Source organism: Oncorhynchus masou, chromosome 11, assembly GCF_036934945.1.
Source record: "Oncorhynchus masou masou isolate Uvic2021 chromosome 11, UVic_Omas_1.1, whole genome shotgun sequence".
NCBI lineage: Eukaryota > Metazoa > Chordata > Actinopteri > Salmoniformes > Salmonidae > Oncorhynchus > Oncorhynchus masou.
The window spans coordinates 42,850,978-42,870,867 of NC_088222.1; the positions used below are offsets into that span (position 1 = coordinate 42,850,978).

Below are 19,890 nucleotides of genomic sequence, written 5' to 3' on the forward strand. Positions count from 1 at the left end.
CTGTTCTTAGGACAAATCCACTGCCATTTATGAACCAGGAGGAACCACAACCAGGGGAAAGGTGTTCACTTCTGTTGCCTCTGGCTTTGGACATAGTTAACTGGTCTTACTGTTTTGGAGGCATAGGCTACATTTGAAGTCGGCTATAACACAGGCTACGTACAGTACAGTGCAAATGAGCCGCCTGTTTTCAGATTGGCTGTTACAGTGAATAGAATAAATGTCACGCCCTGACCTTAGAGAGCCTTTTAATGTCTCTATTTGGTTTGGTCAGGGTGCGATTTGGGGTGGGCATTCCATGTTTTGTTTTTCTTTGATTTTGTATTTCTATGTTTTGGCCGGGTATGGTTCTCAATCAGGGACAGCTGTCTATCGTTGTCTCTGATTGGGAACCATACTTAGGTAGCCCTTTTCCCCCCTTTCTTTGTGGGAAGTTGTCTTTGTTTGTTGGCACTATAGCCTTTAGCTTCACGGTTGGTTTTTGGATTGTTTATTGTTTTTGTCGGCATCATAATAATAAAAGGAATAGGTACGCTCACCACGCTGCACCTTGGTCCTCTTCTTTCAACGGCCATGACAATAAAACTGACCTGAAGTGGTTATTTTCCTGTAAACGGACATGAAATTGGTATACTGCACACCTTCACATGACAAGAGGTTATAATAAAAGGTTAAAATACAGTTTAAAAGATAAATTACATCAAAAAGGGTGCTGCTTGATATGAATACAGTCTTTAAACGTAAAACTCCCAATGTCACATTGCTCTCTGATATCAGCCATCTGTCAATGATGATGGATGACACTGGCAATTATTCGCTCACGGACATCATGGAATGCAACTGTTAAGGACACTAATGAAAATAAGTTGCCCGAACTCCACTCTTACCTGTTACTCATTCTGTGACGGTGACTGATGGTGTAACTGTCTTGCTAATGGAACATGAGAAAGGATGTCAGCTGCCCACCTCCTCAGCAGCTGTGAACGTCGAGAGAGAGCGGTGGTGTGAGTCTCAATAAGGGTAAATCCACGGTAATAGAGTGACACTGAGACTTAGATTTGTTACTTTAAGGCCAGGCACCACAGGCTGAAATTACATTTTTGCATCTACCTATCAATTTTGAGATCTGTTGGTCCATTAATATTATTTTTTTCATAAAGTAAACAAACATTTCATAAACGTTTACATTTTCTTTAGCTTGTCATACTACCAAATGCCTATTGACTCTGTTCCATCTGACTGCTCAATCCACTGCCTCATCAGACCAGCCAGGCAATTTATAAACTGTATCTCCACTATAAAAAGCATCTAGACTTGTCTCATTTCTTTTAAACTAACATTTAGTTTTCAACAGCAGAGATTTGTATGAACCTTGCTGTTTGTCTCTCCGACATCTGCAACATTGTTTCAATATTCAAATTCGATCTCCAGCTGTCCCATAGTAATGAATGTGTTGGGAGTCGGGATGAGACACACAGGCAGGCAGCTTTTCTCAGCCAGTCGAAATAAGGAATCAGCATCATTTTTATGGATATATACAAAGAACTATCAATAGAAAACAGGTCAAACGAAACTAAGTGCAGCGAGTTTGAAGTCTTTCCAGCTTCAGTTTGAACTGATTGTGTTAGCTGTGTTGGCTAGCTCCCCTGAACAACAGTGTGCTAACGAGAGCACATGTTCTATGCCAGGTGAAATCGCACATTATTAGAGCATTGTTATGGATGTATCCAAATAAATGTCACTAGAAAACAGCTTAAACAAATGCAAATGAAACTACTTCGTAGTTATTCTGGCTGCACTGTTAGATGTGACTCTAAGTTAGCCGTAGTTGGCTAGCTAACAAGCAAGGGATAAGAATATTACCAGCCAATATGGCAATGGAACATTTAAAATGGACGACTGGATCGCATCCATAGATACAGAGCAAAAAGTATGAACGACTGGGTCGTGTCTCTGGCTTGGGTAGCAAACCTAGATTTACTATATCTTGTGGAAGGATGAAATAGTATGAATTAATTCATCAAAATAATGTTTTTTTTAAATTAAAATATGTCAATCATTATATGAAGATGTTGGTAACTCATTGTACAAACGTGATAATGCCCTCAAAGCCGGTGTTTGGAGGATATATTGGCACGGTTTGACGGCCCTCAACTTTGTCTCGGGCCTAACAACACCCATGCCAATATATCCTCATAACACTGGCTTCTCTGGCATTATCACTTAAGTATGCATCATTTGGATATTTCGGAAAAACATAATCTCTGTTTGTTAGTTGCAAAACCTAAGTAATTAGAATTATTTATGCTTCAACTACTAAATAACAATTCTCACTATCTTGTTCTTGATCCAGAAAGGTTTTGCTCTTTCAACAATTTCCCCAGGGTGGACCTGTCACGCCCTGGTCTATATTTATTATGTTATCTTCATGTATTGGGTCAGGCCAGGGTGTGACATGGGTTTATTTGTAGTGTGTTTCGTCTTGGGGTTGTGTGGGGTGTATAGATTAGTCTATGGCTGCCTGAGGCGGTTCTCAATCAGAGTCAGGTGATTATCGTTGTCTCTGATTGGGAACCATATTTAGGTAGCCTGGGTTTCACTGTGTGTTTGTGGGTGATTGTTCCTGTCTCTGTGTTTGTTACACCAGTCAGGGCTGTTTCGGTTTTTGACGTTTGTTGTTTTGTATTGTTCGTGTTTTTTCATCATTAAAGATGTATCGAACGAATCACGCTGCATTTTGGTCCGATCCTTATTCCACCTCTTCGTCAGAGAAGGAGGTAGAAGAAACCCGTTACAGGACCGCAGCAGAGCATGAGGATGATTGTTAAATGTTCACACCTGGTGATTCCTGTTTTGAGGCAGGAACTTGTGGGATATATAGTCCTCTCTGACATGCTGCATTGGAGTCACAGTTGCCCAGAATTGAAGCAGATTATATTTTATTTAAATGTCTCCTGATATGATACAGTGCCTTGCGAAAGTATTCGGCCCCCTTGAACTTTGCGACCTTTTGCCACATTTCAGGCTTCAACCATAAAGATATAAAACTGTATTTTTTTGTGAAGAATCAACAACAAGTGGGACACAATCATGAAGTGCAACGACATTTATTGGATATTTCAAACTTTTTTAACAAATCAAACAAATCCACTTCATGATTGTGTCCCACTTGTTGTTGATTCTTCACAAAAAAATACAGTTTTATATCTTTATGGTTGAAGCCTGAAATGTGGCAAAAGGTCGCAAAGTTCAAGGGGGCCGAATACTTTTGCAAGGCACTGTATGTTGATGAAACAAAATATTTCATTTTTTACCTAATATACACAATTGACTATGTGTGAGCTGAATCTACAACTAATATTAGACATCTATCTATGTTGTTAAAAATGCAAGAATTAAGTTATGCGAGTAAGGTTGTTCTTTCCCTTATATTCCGGGTGAGAAGTTAGGCACTCAACAGTGTTGTTTGCTAACAAAACAAAAACATTGCTTTGGATGCCATGTGACTTTAGTAACCCTGTAGAGTCAGAACTTGATGTTTTGTGTGATGTGCCACCATGTTAAAGCAAACCAAACTGTAGCTCAAGGATGAAATACCATAGGGAGAGGCAGGTATTCTTATTGCAGTACTAGAGAAAGGGACTTCACACACTCTAAATCTAGTGCAGCACTACTAACAGTAGGTTACAGAACCTGTCCTTGTTGGTCTGTCTGTCTTACTTACTTGTAACAAACAAAACATTTAAGTGTAAACTCTGTTGTCAAAATACTATTATCAGGAACCAAACAAGATATTTTGAGGAATGTTTGAGACCAAATAAATGTTTTTTTGACAGACACCAACATTTGTTTGATTTTGTAAGGTTTTGGGCGCCACATTTCAAAACACTGACAAATTCAATAGGTAAAACGTTTGTCATAATCCTTGCAAGTTTGCAACAAAGGCATCTGGAATGATGCAATTAGCCAATCAATTCATCTTCCCTGTGCAGTACTGTGTCAAGTCCTACAGGAACCGTATGGTAGTCTAACACTGCATTGAAGTGCAAAATTAAGCCCACAAATACACCTGACCACACTTTTTTTATGAACCTTTCTTCTAACCTTACCTTTTCACATATCAACACGTGGGGACAATATCAGTGTTTGAGGAGGAGAGGGTGGTAGCAATATGTGTGTAGTGAGTACTCTCACCACTTCAAGTCATTTCGGCAAGGAGAGTGAGATGGAATATATGCACCACCAGACTGCTCCTGTACAGTAGCCTACAGACTGAGCCCTCTCTCTCCCTCTCTTATTTTCCACCCTCCAGTTGTGCTGAGTTGACAAAAGTGGTCACCAGCAGAGAGAGTGACGACGCACCCTGCCCTTGGTATTGTAATTACAGTTCTCTCATCACACGTGAGTCTGCTGCCGTAGCCCAGCTGGCCATTTGGGGCAGTGTCTGAGGCAGACGAGTGCTGCTGTGAATCTCAAGCACCCCGCTACTGATGCACTATCAGCACATCTCAATTCTGCTGGACCCGCTGAACCCTCAGCCCTGAGGATAGTGAGGATAGAGTTTTTCAGTCCTGGGGACTAATATAAATAGCTAACTAACTAACACACCTGATTCACCTCATCAAGGGCTGGGATCATAAGCTGAATGATTCAATGATCTCAATTTTCTGAACCAAGTGTGTTACTTGGTTAGGACCAAGGTATGCACACCCTATGGGGTGTCTTTGGTTTATCAGTATTAGAGGGATTTGGTTGGAATTCCCCTATAATGATGAAAAGTAAAACGCTTTGGATTATTACTAACAGCTTCTATCTACATCTATCTTTGATATCGATATGCAGAATTGCAAATTTACTCCAACTCCCAGTTACTCATCTTGGAACATCTAAAACAATCGGATAGATGGAAGCAACACGGCACAAAATTGCACCCAGCCCATATAAGGCAAAGGCAAGCAATTTACACATTGTATAAAACCTATTCAAATCTACAGGAGTGCCTATGGGGTAGGGTTTAGGGGTCGATTTGGAATTCAGAAGTAGGAGCTAAGAACACCTGTGCATAGAAATCATCCCACCTCTCCCTCCCTCCTTTACCTATCCCTTGTTTAGTACTCTCCTTCACTCCTTCCATTTTCTCCCATTGTTGGTCTGCCTTGTGATACCAGCAATGTTGATAACGCTGTCTGCCTGTTTATCATTGGCTCTCCGTGAGTGATTACCATTGGAGGGCACTATCACAATGTCTCCAGCGCATAATTACAGTTTAATGTAGTATGTGTTTTATTTGGCCCTGACAAAACTTTTCACTCATAGGTACTAAAGCCACCATTTGGTTGAGCTATTGTAAAGCCCAAAGTGCACTTTGCAGCATAATTAAATGTGGCTTAGTTCAATGTAGGGGCTATTTTGTCTGGGGGGAAGTACTGAAAACCTTAGAAAGATATGGATTTGTGTAAGCCTCAATGCTTTACACCAAAGATAAGGGGATTCATGAATGAACTCCATGTTAGCAGGTCCAAGCTAAGCATACCTGTACTGCAAAGCAGCTTACAGACAGACTCAGAATGCCAGTCAGCCAGTTTAAGTTGTCTTCCACTGTCAGGGGCTGTGTGTGTGTCCACCCTTGGGGGTCCACAACAAAGTGATTCATGACAGACCCCTTCGGCTAACACTTCATGGATTTATGGGATTTCACATGCAAACTCCCGATAAGGACCGAATCGGACATGTAGTTAGCATGTGTTCAAGGTTCCTCAATAAATACACTGCCCAGAAAACATAATTGGATTCCACTATATTCTCCAACTTCCAGATAAATTGAGTAAGGCAAAGACAGTGGGCGACCCGTAACATATCGCAGAAATGTTAAATGCGATCGTCAGTGGTCCGTGAGAGGGTTGCATATTGCAATATATGACATTTGATATAAAAATCAATCACTACAATCGCTGTGCCATATATATTCTGTTAGCATGGTAATATAATAAACCAGTGGTAACATATAATGTGTATGAATGAATGCAGTATCAGTTTGTTTGTCTGTAGCGTACACAGTGTTCTTGTATGCACATACGTGAACACTGTGTACACCACAGAAATACATATTGTATGTGCTTATATGCACATCATCCCCTAACCCCCCTCCTCCCCAACCCACACCCCACACCACCCCTTGGCACACCACCCCCAGGGCCCCCGAGTGGCGCAGCGGTCTAAGGCACTGCATCTTAGTGCAAGAGGCATCACTACAGTCCCTGGTTTGAATCCAGGCTGTATCACATCTGGCTGTGATTGGAAGTCCCATAGGGCGGTGCATAATTGGCCCAGCATCGTCCAGGTTTGGCCAGTGTAGGCAGTCATTGTAACTAAGAACTTGTTCTTAACTGACTAGTTAAATAAAGGTTCAATAAAATATAAAAGAAAACCTACACAGCACAATGGAGCCACACATCACTCTGTACCCAACAACATCATTATTTATATACTGTATATATTATGCCAAACCCCTGGACATACATCCAGTATTTTACAATATATACGAGATGGAGCTCTGTCATAGTCAACATTGTGCTAAGAGCCCTAGAGTGCCTTCTATTAGGATCTTAGCTGGGGACTTCCAGGACAAAAATATTCACATTTTCTCAATGGAGAGCAGCCCTATAAATCAGGGCCCAGAATGCTTTGCGTCCACGATGAATGTTTTATGGCAGTGCTTAGGCTTAATTGCTACCGTGGGGAAAGCTGGAGTGGCCATCTCGTTTGCATCGGAGGGATAGCGAGGGATATCGCAGCAGACCAGAGATTTTCATTGACTAATTTAAGAAATCCCTTTTGTTGAGAGGGAACTTCTGTGCAAAACAGCCAAAGGGTCGCAGTGATGATAGTAACAGGAGTGGAGGGACTGGGGCTGGTGAACAAGGGGATGGATATTGGGTCGGAAGATAAAAGCAATGTAACAAACAAAGCAGAAATTATTTACTGGGCAAAAAAATACTTTGTGTTCTATTTTTAAAGGCTGTCCTTTCAAAATCCTCGATAACACAACTTCATGGAGTATATTTAGGATTTTACAAAACACTACTGAACTATAAGTTATGAACAGTCAAAATAGTTTGGAAAAGATTAAATGGCAACATACACTACATGACCAAGAGTATGTGGACACCTACTCATCGAACATCTCATTTAAAAATCATGGCCATTAATATGGAGTTGGTCTCCCCTTTGCTGCTATAACAGCCTCCACTCTCCTGGGAAGACTTTCCACTAGATGTTGGAACATTACTGCGGGGACTTGCTTCCATTCAGCCACAAGAGCATTAGTGAGGTCGGGCACTGATGTCGGGCGATTAGGCCTGGCTCGCAGTCGGAGTTCTAATTCATCCCAAAGGTGTTCGATGGGGTTGAGGTCAGGTCCCTGTGCAGGCCATTCAAGTTCTTCCACACCGATCTCGACAAACCATTGATGTATGGACCTCGCTTTGTGCCTAGGGGCATTGTCATGCTGAAACAGGAAATAGTCTTCCCCAAACTGTTGCCACAAAGTAGGAAGCACAGAATCATCAATAATGTCATTGTATGCTGTAGCGTTAAGATTTCCCTGCACTGGAACTAAGGGGCCTAGTCCAAACCATGAAAAATAGCCCTAGACCATTATTCCTCCTCCACCAAACATTACAGTTGGCACTATGCATTCTGGCAGTTAGCGTTCTCCTGGCATCCACCAAACCCAGATTTGTCCGTCGGGCTGCCAGATGGTAAAGCGTGATTCATCACTCCTGAGAATGTGATTCCACTTCTCCAGAGTCCAATGGCAGCAAGCTTTACACCACTCCAGCTGACGCTTGACATTGCGCATGGTGATCTTAGGCTTGTGTGCAGCTGCTTGGCCATAGAAACACATTTCATGAAGCTCCCTACGAACAGTTCTTGTGCTGATGTTGCTTCCAGAGGCAGTTTGGAACTTGGTAGGGAGAGCTGCAACTAAGGACAGACGGTCCCGTTCTGTGAGCTTGTGTGGCCTACCACTTCAGGACTGAGCCATTGTTGCTTCTAGACGTTTCCACTTCACAATAACAGCCCTTACAGTTGACCAGGGCAGCTTTAGCAGGGGAGAAATCTGACGAACTGACTTGTTGGAACGGTGGCATCCTATGACGGTGCCACATTGAAAGTCATTGAGCTCTTCAGTAATGCCATTCTACTGCCAATGTTTGTCTATGGAGATTGCATAGCTGTGTGCTCGATTTTATACACCTGTCAGCAATGAGTGTGGCTGAAATAGCCAAATTCACTCAATTGAAGGGGTGTCTACATACTTTTGAATATATTTTGTCATCACAATTAGATATTTCTGGACAACTCCGGTGCATTCGTTTTGCACAGTCTGTGAGCAGCTCTATTTTTGAATACATATATGTCTTGCACACACACTGCTCGTGATATGTTTTGGTGACAGTGAGCTGTCTCAGAGTGAAGAGGAGTAGAGAATTTAAAATTACTTATTATTAAATGTGAGCATTACCACTGTGTCCCTTCAACAGAAATGACTGACAGTTGAAAGGAAGGATATCCTATTATACTGTATAAGTAGAATACAACAAATCATACAGATTTACAAAGTGACTTTAAAACATAAAAATAACTGATACAGTTAATTAAGCTCATCGTTAAGCTTTAACAGAAGACATCTCAAGACATGAAACAGTTTAAAAGATTTGGTATTGAATTATAGTCTTTCTATCAGCACAAAAGGAATATTCACTCTCATACAGTGTCCACATTAGGAAGTGTGCTAATGGAAGTTGTGTCACCGTACTCTTGCATTATACTTTCTAATGTGATTGATGGTTTAAAAAGAATAATTCTCTAATGGTGCCATTCATCATCTTGGCTGATCTCAAGTCAGATGACCACCATGACAAGGTTATAAGACAGCCAACCAACTTGGTCCTTCCTGATGACAGGCAGAACTATGGCTTAATCGCTGGCAGTGGCTTGGCATGGAATCAGTTACTTAAGTGTCGATGCGTAATCAGGGGAGGAGAAATATGTCAGTGTCTGTCTCGTCACAGGCTAAAGGCCTGGAAGAGGATTTAGCAGATTTAGCAGTACAAGATATTGTACGCAAAAGTGGACGGCAGCTTCTCCCTGTCCCAATAGTTGATAGTATATGATATGGCTTAAATGGGAATTCTGTTTGCACTGTAAATATAATGTCTGCTGTATCTACTCAGACTAAGGTAATGCATTTCTACACAAGCAGGGCGAATGGAGTGCATGTCCTTGTTTCAACAGGTAATGCCTGTAATGACGTTGGTCCCAAGCCCAGAGCTTATGGTGGCAATGTCAGGGTAGTTATGATATTCTTATGCAGGGTATCTGTAGGTTAATAACATGATCATAATTCTTAATAGCACTTCCCAAGCTAATACAAGCAGGTGATACACAGCCAGGCTTCAAGTGATTCTGGTCGTACAAGTGGGAAGTTGTGTCTTTTGAAAAATGCTCAATGCACGGAATTGTTGACATGCTCAGTGAAGAGCCAAGAGAGGGTTTTGGTTATGGCACGTAAGCAAACCCTATGGTCATGATGATCACACAATATGTCTATGTATAGCCAGGACAGTCAGAGTCAGGAAACATATGTCATCTCTGATAGTTGCCTAAAAGCACAGAAAAGTACATTCATTTCCAGCAACTAATATCAAAAGTTGGTTAATGAAGGTCCACAGTCTGGCAGTGGACACACTAAAGTGGACAAATGGCCCCTGGGCCAGATGGCCAATGTTAGAGGAGGGCAAAAGGGTTTGGTGAGAGATGGAGTGTTGACAGACTGACTCCACATGATCCACAACGTCGGGCAGTTGCGACGCTCTGCTTCATTATGCAGAAAAACCAACAGTGCTTAAAAGATGATCCTGAGACACAGCGGGCTAACATTAGCCTGTCAGTCCACACTGTGCTCTTGTCCATATGTGCTACGGACTAAGGAGGCTGTCCTCTTGTCCAGGAGTTCTCAAAGTGGGGTCCGCGGAGGTACTGCAGGGGGTCTCAAATATAAATCAGTGGAATAAGTTTCGAGGGTGTCATAAAATTTGCTTAGTTCTACTGGGGTACCCATCAGAATCCTAAATATACATTTGTTTTACTCCAATGTTTGTAAACAGTGTAAACAAACACTATATAGCCTTAAAACATTGTCAAAACGATAATGTTGATGCCACGGATGATCAGTCCTTGCATGCAAATCGCAGTCTATGAATTTGAAAGTGGTTACATTTTTCCAAGCCCATCCCTTTTTCCCCAAAAAGAGAGGCATGTAAGAATTGCAGGAGATTAGCTTGAAAACTGCTACATTTTCTCTACGATGACAAGTGGTGTGGCCTTTAAAATGTTCCTTTGCAGGGCCCGAGACTTGGTTCGCCTGGTCATGCATTGCCGAAATTATAGTAAAACTCCTTGCACGCTATTTCTAGCTAGGAAGTCTGGTTTTGGAGTGTTACAATGAGGATTTTTACCACAGACAAACACTAAACTGGATTTACCACACCGTCTAATCTGCTTGACAAGCAATCTTCAAGGACAGTCGTCCAGCCACAGATCAATATCGGCGGCTGGACTTCACATGTTTCTGCCACCTGTCCATACGCCTTGAAGCTCTACCTCCTTTTTCTATGAAACAAAACAAAGGTGGCAGGAGAAGAGATGAGCGGGCCTTGTTGACAGCTGCTACCATGAGGCTACGCCAAAATGCTGATCGGGATCGCAGAGAGGCTGAATTTCATTCATCTTAAAGCTGCTAATCGTAATGATTCGGTGTTGTCACCCAAATTCAAGGTGCTGCTTCTGACAGTGAGGCTTCTGAACAGGTATGAGGCAATGATGTTAGGGATGTGCAGCTGATCTCTTCTTTCCTCCCTGTCAAAGTCTGACCAGTCCTCATCTCTTGGTAGGATCACTCACAATCTTCATCGCACACGACTGTATTGTGCTGTACAGTAGAAGCAATGGAGCAGTGGGTATATGCACCATGAGTTTGAGCAAAGCAATCCTGTATAGACCAAGGAGGATTGTGAGGCATGAAGGGCAACATGGGCTGAAACTAAAGCGAAGACCAACAGATGAGTGGTTCGAAAGTTCACAAGTCATTGATAAGACAGTGAGACCATGAATTGAGAGAGGCCATGTATTGAGAAAGACCATTCATTATTATGACACCCATTTACACATACTGTCTATCGTTGTCTCTGATTGGGAACCATACTTAGGTAGCTTTCCACACAGGGGTTTGGTGGGTAGTTATTTTCTGTTTTGTGCTTCTGCACCTGACAGGACTGTTTCGGTTTTCGTTCATTGTGATGTTTTTTATTTCGTGTTCAGTTGAAATACAAGTATGAACACATACCACGCTGCACGTTGGACCACACCTTCTTCAACAGACGATCGCTACACATGCATTCCTCATGCAAACACTAATACCCATTCACACAACACGCTGACTCACATTCTCTCCACACTCCCACAAACTCTATTACTCACAAACTCCCCACACACCGTTTGACAGCAGCGGGATTGTTGCATTGTGTGCGTGTGTGAGTGTGTGTGTGCTTGCGTGTGTGCGTGCGTGTTAGAGTGTGTGTGTGAATGATCTGTGGCCTTGCGCTGCTATCTCCTTCAGTAATTACCTGGGGACTAATTGACGTGCTCTATCTCCATTCAAGAGCCACTGGGTCCTCTCATCTCTCATGGCAACGCTAAGAGTGGCTGTGAAGAAGCCATTTCCTTTACGGGGTGGGAATTATGTATTTTAGTGGAGGAGCGGTTTATTACAGCACACCATCAATCTCAATGGAAGGTAAACTAGAGTAGCTATGCACTGTCACCCAGTCAGGTTAATCTATCACCAAAGTAGGATAGGGCCCAGTGGTTTGTGGTTGTGGTTCTGAGGTGGGTACCCTCTCCAGTATACGATTGTCTTTTAAGTGCTAACAAAGAATGTCAAGAGGGAGATGGCTTTGATTGAGCGAGCTAATTAATTCTCAGATTGTGTGAGTTAATCAAACTTGAAAGAGCCGAACAGGTTGAAAATCGGCCTCAATTTCTTGAGCCGAAAGTGAATCCACAAAAATGTGCGTTTGTTTTGTTTCAGAATCCGACAATGCACTACTCCACAAATAAGGATGAGACTGATGATACTACTGGATCGCCTGAAAACAGTCACACTATCTTCAAACCACAAGACTAATGTGACTTATCCTAAATGAAATATGGGCACTTTGGGACTCTCCATTAATAGATCCTAACTGATATTATCAGAGCTCTCTCTGTGGACGCGGAAGAATACAGATGTACCCTTACTGGAGTTCAACCACCTTATCGGTTGAAACGTCTGGATGGAGGATGATCCTGTATGTCAGTATGTCAGCTAGGTTTTGAAAGACCACGGCCACACAGACCCAAATGAAGACGTACAGTATGAAATTGGATGACCCATTCATCATTGTCTGTAAAAAGCTGAACTCGAGTGAACTCTATTCGGATGAGCTGCCAATGCAAAAGCCGGACATATGGTGCGTGTTTAAAAAGGACAATGGTCATGGTTGTCCATCATCAAAGCCACTATCTCAATCCTTCTTTTTCAGACACTTCATCTCTGTGTGTCTGTAGCCTCAACCTGTTACAAACTGTGCACACCGTAATGACACCGGGAATGTGTCGAAACGCCGTGGATCACACAGTGACTGTCCAATAAATTATTCAGTAATGCAATTATCAAATGCAAATACCTAGATTGGTGCAGCAGGCATTAAGTATCTACCTTCAACAGTAGGAATATTCTATCCCCAATATCCACGAGACTATCACACTGATTCCACCTTGAACATTACAGCAATGTTGTAGCCATGCCTTTACGCTGGCCTGAGTCTTCATCTTGTAAAGAACAATGTGTTGTGAAATGTATGATAAGAGATCCTTTGTGAACAAAGCAATTTTGCAAAGTCACTCGGAGGTGCAAAGCTCCCAAGACAATTAGTCTTGAGATAGTGACATTGACGGATACCTCTCCAAATTTTAAAGGATGTTAATACATGCATAACGCCAACTGCACTGAAATACACCCTACTCCGCAGTCCTTTTTAAGGTTGTTTGAAGGGGTAAAGATGTACATCAGCTAACTCTTGATGATATTAGGAGCGGTGGCAGGTAGCTTAGTGGTCAGTGTTCAAATCCACGATGTGCCCTTGAGCAAGGCACTCAACCCGAATTGCTCCAGGGTCGCTGTTCATAATGTCAGACCCTGGCTGTGACCCCACTCTCTGAGCGTCTCTCGTACATGTGTGAAATAGGACAAATATAAACCAAATTATTATATGTGATACCTATGCTCCAACTGTAATACATGACATCATCAAACATGGTTCAGGGCCTTCTCAGGGGACGAGGGTCGACATCGTCTGCTCCAATAGGAGCTCTCTGAAAAACTGGACACACCAGAACACACCACTGCACTATGGGGGGGGGGGGGGGATACAAAAATGGTTACCGTATTTCCCCGGGGGCAGTAAAGGGTAGGACAGACACTCAAGGAGAGCAGTCATCTTCATTATCCCAGCAGAGCCCGCTTCCTGCCTGTCACTTCCTCAAGTTGGGCCGCTCAATCTCCTTTGATCCTTCGCTGATCCGAGGCAAGACTCAGAATATCAACGAGGCCATCGGCGCCTCCTTGAAGGCAAACCAGGTGCAAATATTACACTGTCATTCTCTGGAATGGAAGCATCGGAGGGCACAGCACAGGACGCAGCTCCCATGTCGTTATATTGGGAGAATTTGAGAAATGTACCACAGCAGCTTGGTCTCACAGACTAGACGTAACATAAACATAAAACTTAAATCCGAAACGTAACATATCATACTAAATGGAGTGTCTCGGATTTACGTAAAGAATAATACTAAATGCTCTGAGAACAGGTTGACCAAAGAGGAGAGGGGTAGGGGTGCTGGAGCTAAGAGTTTCAAATCTAATCATAGACCTGTCCATATGTATTACCATAAGGGGATGGGAGCTGAAGGAAAATAAAAATGCAGACAAGAGAAAAGTATGGGGACTGGCGATTTGGGACCATCTCCAGTGTCAGGGAATGTGGGAGGCATCACTAGCCAGAAGTGGGCCACAATTGTTTTTTCCAGTAAGAAGATAAGGCATTTCATTAAGTGTAGCCTATCACCAATGTTTGCATATGAAAATAAAATTACAAAATAAAAACGGATTGTTACATTAGTGTTGGCTACACAGGTCAACCAATGAAGTATTCAATTACAGTTCACATATTCCAACTTAGAGCATTAAACACTGACAAGAATGATATGACCATAGGTCAGATCACACAAACTGCTCAATTAGGCCTACTGTACCAAATTATCTCCTTTTTTAAGTGAAAGCCAGTGTACAGTCTGACCTTGCTAAGAGAGAATATATCTAATTTCTCCCTAAATATAGACACACCCTCAATAAGGGATTCCACTGTTTTAAAGGAGATTATGCCCCATGTTAAAATCTCTACATTACGGCCATTCTGGTTTCCCACCCAGGCTGTTTTTAGACCATAATATCGCCCTGTCACTTTTATCGAGTACAATCCATACATTTTTAACATTTTGGATGATTGTTCTTAATGGTCAATGAAACATGAATGGATACCAGGAGGGAATCATTAGGTTTGTGTTTCAGCCAGAAGGCATGTCATATCATACATACAGTACAGGCAAGTCCAGAAATATTTGGACATTGACCAAGTTATTATTATTTTGGCTCTACGCCACCACAATGGATTTGAAAGGAAACCATCTTTGATGAGTTGAAAGACTTTCAGCTTTAATTTGAGGGCATTTACATCCAAATCGGGTGAACGGTGTAGGATTTACTGCACTTTTTATATGTGGTCCCCCCAATTTTAGGGGATCAAAAGTAACTGGTCAAACTAACAATCATAAATTAAATTGGGAGTTCAAATACTTGGTTGTAAATCCTTTGCAGTCGATGAATGCCTGAAGTCTGGAACCCATAGACATCACTGGATGCTGGGTTGCTTCCCTGGTGATGTTCTGCCAGGCCTTTACTGCAACTGTCTTCAGTTCCTGCTTGTTCTTGGGGAGTTTGCCTTCAGTTTTGCTTTTAGCAAGTGAAATGCATGCTCAATTGGATTCAGGTCAGGTGATTGACTTGAACATTGCATAACATTCCACTTATTTGCCTTAAAAAAGTACAGGGTTGCTTTTGCAGGATTCTTCAGGTCATTGTCCATCTGCACTGTGAAGCGCCATCCAATAAGTTTTGAAGCATTTGGCTGAATCTGAGAAGATAATATAGCCCTAAACACTTAAGAATTAATCCTGCTGCTTTTGTCAGCAGTCACATCAATAAATACAAGGGAAACAGTTCCATTGGCAGCCATAAACGCCCACGCCATAACACTACCGCCACCATGATTCACAGATGAGGTTGTATGCTTCGGATCATGAGCAGTTCCTTCCCTTCTCCATACTCTTCTCTTCATTCTGGTACAAGTTGATCGTTGTCTCATCTGTCCACAGGATGTTGTTCCAGAACTGGACAGGCTTTTTTTTAGATGTTTGGCAAACTCTAATCTGGTCTTCCTGTTTTTGAGGCGTACCAATGGTTTACATCTTGTGGTAAACCCTCTGCATTTACTCTGGTAAAATATTATCTTGAATGTTGACTTTGACACAGACACACCTACCTCCTGGAGGGTGTTCTTGATCTGGCCAACTGTTGTGAAGGGGTTTTTCTTCACCAGGGAAAGAATTCTTCTGTCATCCACCACAGTTGTTTTCTGTGGTCTTCTAGGCGTTTTGGTGTTTCTAAGCTCACCAGTTCGTGCTTTCTTTTTAAGAATGTACCAAATAGTTGATTTTGCCACACCTAATGTTTTTGCCACCTCTCTGATGGGTTTGTTTCAATTTTTCAGCCTAATGATGGCTTTCTTCACTGGCAGTGACAGCTCTTTGGGCTTCATATTGAGGGCTAACAGCAACAGATTCCGAATGCAAATGCCACACTTGAAATCAACTCTAGACCTTTTATCTGCTTACTTGTAAATGAACTAATGAGGGGATAACACACACCTGGCGATGGAACAGCTGAGCAACCAATTGTTCAATTGGTCCCTTAAAAGGATGGGACCACATATAAAAAGTGCTGTAATTCCTACAGCGTTCACCAGATTTGGATGTAAATACCTTCAATTTAAAGCTTAACAATTTAAAGCTTAATTTAAAGCTTAACGTCTGCAAGTTGTGTTAGACAGCTAAAATAATAATAACTTGGTCAATGTCCAAATATTTATTTACGGTGGTTTGGATTGGATGGACACAAGGCAAAATGGCAAACATGACACAAAGTTGCTTTCATTTGGACAGCAGAGATCAATGCAACTCAACTTTCATTTGAACAGCAGAGATCAATGCAACTCAACTTTCATTTGGACAGCAGAGATCAATTCAACTCAACTTTCATTTGAACAGCAAAGATCAATGCAACTCAACTTTCATTTGGACAGCAGAGATCAATGCAACTCAACTTTCATTTGAACAGCAGAGATCAATGCAACTCAACTTTCATTTGAACAGCAGAGATCAATGCAACTCAACTTTCATTTGGACAGCAGAGATCAATGCAACTCAACTTTCACACTTAATTTGAATGCCTGAAAACTCACCAGGGAGATGGTGAACGCCAAATTGTTTTTGTTGTTGCATTGTGCTGTACAGTAATGCTGTCTTGGAGTGATTATGGTAATGCCATATTCTATTAGCCACCATGTGCTGTGTCAGTCTCGGGGGAAGCATGTCATTTATTTTTTGGAACACTGGGTAAATAGCATAGTTGGGGTGGAATAAATCTAAATAAATCCATCTCAAACATGTCTGAATGGGTTATTAAGCAAACAGGGTGCAATAATTTATGACTTCCACTTCTGTTCAGACATGGTTTGTGTTGCATTACAACTATTCATTCCTTTGCCAGCTGATCTTAAAGGAACAGCTACGATAATGGAGGGCAGAACAATTCTAATATCTTTAGAAGATAATCTAGCAGCGGAATGTACCATAGCTACATATTGGAGGTGTGGGGATAATTCTTCACATTGATTCCGGTAGGATTAACATTTGGATGAGAATTGTATCATTTGAGTGACAATCAACGTCATAAAATGTCAAAAGGTAAACATTACTGGAGACAACTTGCAGTTTAGCATCACATTTGCTAGCGAAGACTGGTGGTGCTGCTGCTTATTAAAAAAGTGAATCGCTTCACCTCACAGTTAGACAAAATGGTTGTCTAGTCAAAGTTGTTTACAGTTAGCTAGGAACTGTTTTCACACTTTTTTTGCTAGCTTGTCTGTGTTTACATTTTATAATTGTGAGGCACATCCATTTATATCCAACTTCTATGCATATTGCATAGTATTTTTTTTTTTAAATTCTCATTTAGACAACAAACCACCTCCTTAATCTTTTTTCTCCTCACACATTTGCATTTTTAGGTATTTAGAAGATGCTCTTATTCATACCTCTCTTCCATTCCAGGTAATGCCACTCTACATGGATACTATACATTTTCCACAGTGAAGCGAATGTCAGGTGAGCATTGATTTACCTACTCCTCCTCGTCTTGCCCTCGGCACACGGTTACCACAGCCAGCATGAGTTCTGAAGGACAAAACTGGGGAGAAAGTGGGGTTGGTAGAGGGAGGCAGAGGCACTGCCATTCACCATACCCATGAGTCATTTGGGTGAGTGTACCGGCCTCCTCCACCCCCAGCCCATGGTCTTGACCTATGCTGGAGGGCCCACTCACGCACACTCCAGGATACCCCAACGCGCTGGACTCAGAGGAGGGACAGATTCTGATATTCTGGGAGGGTGGCATGTGGTAGAACATGGAGCCCTGGGGGGCAGACAAACTAACAAGGAGGGTGAGCTCTGTCATGCCAGGTTTGCTCTTTTTCTTAATTTTCAGTTGCTTGTGTAACACAAAGTATGTATTAGTTGTACTGCCTCTGCCCAGAGGCCTGGAATTTTGTGGAACAGTCTATTGGACTATTGCCTCGAGTTCCTGTTGCAGCTTTTTCTCTCCTGCTACACTGGTGGCAGTGGAGGGATCATTCCACAACAAGTTGGGGAGCATGCACTTGTACGAGTTTGAGGTGCAGTGTCGGCTTCTTTCTTGAAGGGGAATACTGTAACACAATATACATGTGTAGTAGCCATGGTGTAAGTCCCAATTGCAGCTCTCTTTCCCTGGCAAAAGTTGTACATGTCTGGGTATTACTTCTATCTTGAGCCTGTGGAATGATCTTGTAAAGGCTTTCATCCTGTAGGAGATAAATACTATAGGTTTACATTATGAAATACATAAATACATACAGTACATCATCTATTAACGAATAGGTAAATTTGTTGTTTACTTAAGAAAAAAAAGTTAACATTATTAGTGCAGAGAAACACATGGGCATGAATACATTTTGTATTCCTCCATTTGAAATAGCAGCCTGCTAGAAACGTACCTTGACTCAAAGGATGATATTTTGATGAGTGGGCTGTGACCATGAGTGATGAAGACTAATGACCTTTTTCATCAGAGTCACACCGAATAACAACGACGCCAGACATTGTCTTTCAAAACCTCTTACAGCACGAGCCTTCCCTTAACCCGTCATGTTGTACCCACCACCCACCCACACACTACATTGTGAACTGTACTCTACTCTACCTGACGTCTTATAGTGAGCCACCCACTGCATCCATCTGTTCCTACATGAAATATAATAAAACAGACAGCCTCCTACTGTAATGTGCTCGGGACTATCATCCACCCACAGGGAGTGAGTCACTATACCCCTCCTCCATACTCCCTCAACCCCCTTGTTGTGTACAGAGGAGGTGTAGGAATAAAGGACTCATCGTGAAGCCCACAACGGTGAATCAGTCGGCAGCCCTGCCCACCCACCTACCTACGGCACACGGTGGTCAGCCCCGCCGTCAATGTACGGCTGCGTCACATGGAGAATGAAGAATGGCTGATGTTTGTTCCCCGGCGTTGCCATGGTTTCCAGCGTGCTCGTGACTGCATTGTGCGGGAAGCTCCCTACTCAAACTCTGCCTCCCTCTCACTCTACGTGTTTGCTGACTCCACAGCAAGCGGAGTGGGGGAGAGGACTTACACACAGTTCTGTATATGAAGGGTACGTCTACACAGGTGGTCCCAAACACATCCTCTGACACTGTTTATGAAGTATAGGTGAAGGTCATACAGGGCGGAGCATAACTTTGATAACAGCTTTATCCAACAATATCATCTCAAGCCTCTTTTTGATTTATTTTGAGATTTTAGAGGAAATATGACCTATGTTAGGCCTATTAGGTTCTGAATTCATTTTTACATACTGATATAAAGAGTTAGAATATAAAAAATTGATGAAATATTGCATGAGAACCGGATCAAATGATATAGTCTCCAATCTATCATGTCCATACTTTATGTCCAAATCTACCCTGCATACTAGATCTGGTCTGTACACCGCATCGTTGTCACTTGTACATACATCATTTAAGAGGACTGGACATGTGAAAGAATGTAATGCCCATATCACCCTTTATATAGGATGAATTTTCTTATAAATGGGTTGAGAAGCTTTTATGTGGTGTATACAGTTGAAGTTGGAAGTTTACATAGACCTTAGCCAAACACATTTAAACTCAGTTTTCACAATTCCTGACATTTAATCCAAGTTAAAATTCCCTTTCAATTGTTTAACTTGGGTCAAATGTAGCCTTCCACAAGCTTCCCACAATAAGTTGGGT

General features: G+C 42.1%; 1 long non-coding RNA gene across 2 annotated transcripts; it reads right to left on the bottom strand.

The window, feature by feature from the left end:
* Positions 1-348: 348 nt before the first annotated feature.
* Positions 349-19,291, bottom strand: LOC135547981 (uncharacterized). 2 transcript variants are annotated; one of them, XR_010456754.1, is made up of 4 exons: positions 19,041-19,291; positions 17,598-18,401; positions 888-977; positions 349-607 (listed from the first exon to the last, which is right to left on the bottom strand). It is a non-coding gene; the product is annotated as an uncharacterized LOC135547981 (long non-coding RNA). The 2 variants fall into 2 exon arrangements; XR_010456753.1 differs by lacking the exon at positions 19,041-19,291 and having other exon boundaries at positions 17,598-18,839.
* Positions 19,292-19,890: the final 599 nt, after the last annotated feature.